Raw genomic sequence first — 3796 nt, 5'->3', positions numbered from 1 at the left:
AAAATACAGTCCCATCTACTCTGATCCCTGTCAAGCTTCTCAGTTCCAGCTCTGCTTTTCAACTGCCATCATTTTCTAACAGCAAAAAGTCAAACATACCAAAAAAAACCAACAAAAGTGCAAAAAAACAAAAACAAAACCTAAATGAACACAAACACACCCTTAAGAAAAGAACAAAGTGAGTTGGGAAATAATCTTAACAGCAGGGAACTTCCATTGCTCTGCCACATTGGTGGCTGGCACAATGGTGGAATGTTGAAGGAAAAATATCCCCACACCCTACATTTAATCATGGATGTGCCTGCAATGAGTCTCTAATTCTGACTAGGGCTTGACACTGCTGTGCTTGTGCAGTGGTCACACTACACTTCAGATTTAGAGGGGCATAACTGCTTTCCAAAGAGAACCTTTAGCAGCAGAGATGGGAAAAAATGCATTGCAAAGATACAGAGCCTGGTTAATTTGCAGAAGTACCACAAAACCTTCTTTAATTTCTACTTGTCACAAAGCAGAAGGAAATGCTTGTGATGGTTAAATTGGGCAGGGACAGCAACCATAATTAGACTTTTATAAAGATATTTTTCCCCCATTGGGGTAATGTAAAGATTTGTTTGTTTTATAACTGAAGGTCTCACGTAAAATTTAATTACCTTTATGATATTGTGGGATTTTTTTTAAAGAAAAAATAATTTGAATTTTTGTCTATAATTTTCTGGGCAGCATTTTTTACCACACCTAGGTAATCAAGCTTTACAGCTCTCTGTGTTTACTCCTAAGGTAAACTCAGCCTGATATTTACATCAACAGCCTTGGGCTGAAAGCACATAAGGCGTGAATCAGTTTCTGTGGAATCCTCAACAGAAGTTCTGGTTTGTGTGACATTATACAACTCTTAGCTGACCTAACTGTGATGGTCAGCAATGCAATAACTAGTCCAGAAATCAAACAAAAAACAACCACAACCAAAAAATCCATCACCTGCATGTGCTGTTGAGCTTCACTGAAACCATGGATAAGAGTGCAGTAGTCAAAAACATTGGCATGATTACAAACCCACAAAAATTACAAAAGGAAAGATGGGTCACATAAGAAGTAATTAATAGTTCATGTTTTATCTATATAATTTAGATAATGTATATATTTATATATTAATGAAAATAATTTACAAAGCTTACAGTTTGTAACAGAATGTGTTCCCATATTCTCCCTTATTACTAACCCCAATTCTAACCGATGTATTTTGCCCTGAAATTGAAAAGCCCCTCTGCCAGATACATTTGGAGGAAATAAACTCATACCAAATACCATTTTACAGCAAGCCTGCTAAATGCAGCAATCTATTCTAGCTCAAGGTCTTATCTTATGATATTTTAAGATTATAAATGCAGTAGGCGATGCCTTGTTGAGGGGTGTCATTGCAGTGTCATGTAAGAGGGCACTACTCCCTTTAAAGAGTTTGAAAAATGTGACAGGTATGGAAAAGCACCCAGGTGTGTGTGTCAGTGCACAGACTGTACTCCACTCCTACAAATCCTAGTAGGATTTATTCTAAGGAGAAAACAATTCAGGCTCCCATTGCTTATATGGAGCCTAGGGACATATCAGCATTTCCCTTCCTACCAGTTGTTGAGCCCTGATCACTAAGATGTGAAACAAGAGAACACTTCTTAAAAACATTGGCATACCTTTGTGTAAATCTTTTGTTCTATCAATTCATCCGCTTCTGCTTTACATGTCCATCAATAAGGTAGCCTAAATATTATCAATGTTTTCATAGATTTCACAAAACTCTGAAACATTCTTTTTATGTTCAGCCTCAGTTTATTCCTCAGTATATTTATTTTTTCTCACACCACCATTGGCCTCCTAGCTTTATCTCCCTTCTCTAAGTTGCTTTCATGTAGAACAGACAGGTCCATTCTCAATTGTTGCTGTAACAAATTAACCTACAGTCACCCAGAGTCCTCTCAAATTGCAGGTTTTCCCTTTCCCATACATACTCCTTCATCCAAGCCTCTGTTGTGAGCTAATTTTCCTCAAATATGGGTGATATTCAAGCATAAAATTGTTCTACATAAAACCCTATCAGAACTTTGTTCAACAGTATTTCCCTTTTTCCACTGGAAATGTTCCAGCCTCTAACAGCTCTAGATCTCATTACCTTTTTCAAATCCAAGTCATATCAATATCAAGTTCTGATTAAACACTGCTTTCTGTATTTGTTTTTCTTCCTTTTGAGGTGCTTAAAGTGCCTCAACTGGCAACTGAGCTAATCACAAACACGTGACTAAAAGTCTAGCCTGGTATAATATTTCCCACCTCAAAAGCAACAGACTTAGCAATAATTCTGTCCCAGATTAAGATTTTTAGGTGTGGCTCCAGATAAATTTTTTGCCTACTGGAGTTGATAGACTCCAAAGATTTTGCACTGAACTATAGAAAAGTAAAGTTCAACATAACAACGTTTCTTGGCTATGAACAAATGTGGAGATATTAGAGAAGTGGAAAAATTAATTCAACCATTCTATTCCAAGGTACAGCACCCTTAAGAAAACAACACCACCTTTTGTTCTGTGCTCCTGCATTTTCCCAGGCAGAGCTTTTTCTAGGACACTGAGACCTTTACTAAGACTCCTGCTCCACAGAACTGGCTTAAACACTCTCAGCAGTAGGCCACCAGTGGTTTGCCCTCTCTGCTACTCCATCACAAGGTTCTGCTGCCTCCTTTGCCTTTGGATTTCCTGTTTATCTGCTGCTGCCCTGAGCAACCTAACAAAGAAGCAGATCTTTTACCTTCACAGCATTATGGTGCTTGCATTTTAAGTTTAATTCCTCTTAGAATCACTGCAGATACAATAAGACCTGTTAAGGAAGTGACTGGACATGCTGTCAGAAGATCTGCTGCCACACAGAAGTTTGCCTTTGACACCGCAAGGGCAGACAAAAAAGCAGATATTTTCATAGGAAGTAATTGTTTTCTTATTAGAGTATGATATCCCATTAGTTATTCTATGTTGTTCCTTCATTATTTCAGGATTCAAAAATCCAGAAAAGGAATTATTATAAAAATCTTCCAAAGTATTTTTTTAAATATAAGAATTAATTGCTTCCTTATACAACAGCATCAAGTGAACTTACAAAATCTTAGTTGCCAAGAACTTAGCTGAAAAAATTCAGCTAGAGCTTATCAGCTGTGTAGAAAATGGTCACCATCTGCAGAGGAAAATAAACCCATATTATTGTGAATGCAAAATGATCCTTGTCTATGGCAGTGTAGAAACTCCACAAAAGGAAGACTACTTTACCTGCAATACCTGTTGGTGTGAGTAGATGGTCTTGCAGATGCAGGCAGTGTGCTCTTTTTCCACTGTAATAACAGTTGATTAGATCAGAGGCTGAAGTACCTGGTTAATTCACCTAGTCCAATTTAAAACCAAGAAGTTTTTACAAACCCTTTTTAAAATTATTCTGCTGTAGGGACAATTAAAGCAAGGTGATTATGATTTCAGTATGAGTCAGTTGAATTCACCAGCACAACTTGCAGCTCTTACTAAGATAGCAAAGAAACACAGTTCTTGACCTTGAAAACTTGGTCACTTTCAATCTCTTAGTTGAAATGTGTTTTCCACTTTTTAAAGATTCTTTAGGAAGTAACTGGTATTATCTTGCTCATCCCCTCGATTAGGTGATCTGGAGTATAAAGTAAATACAACGTTTTCTTTCTTTCTTGGCTCCTGATTTTCACCCACAAGCTATCAGCCAAGTTGTCTCTGACAAGTGAACTTAAGAAAAACTG

Source organism: Passer domesticus, chromosome 6 (genome assembly GCF_036417665.1).
Source record: "Passer domesticus isolate bPasDom1 chromosome 6, bPasDom1.hap1, whole genome shotgun sequence".
NCBI classification, from domain to species: Eukaryota; Metazoa; Chordata; class Aves; order Passeriformes; family Passeridae; genus Passer; species Passer domesticus.
This window is presented reverse-complemented; position numbering follows the sequence as displayed.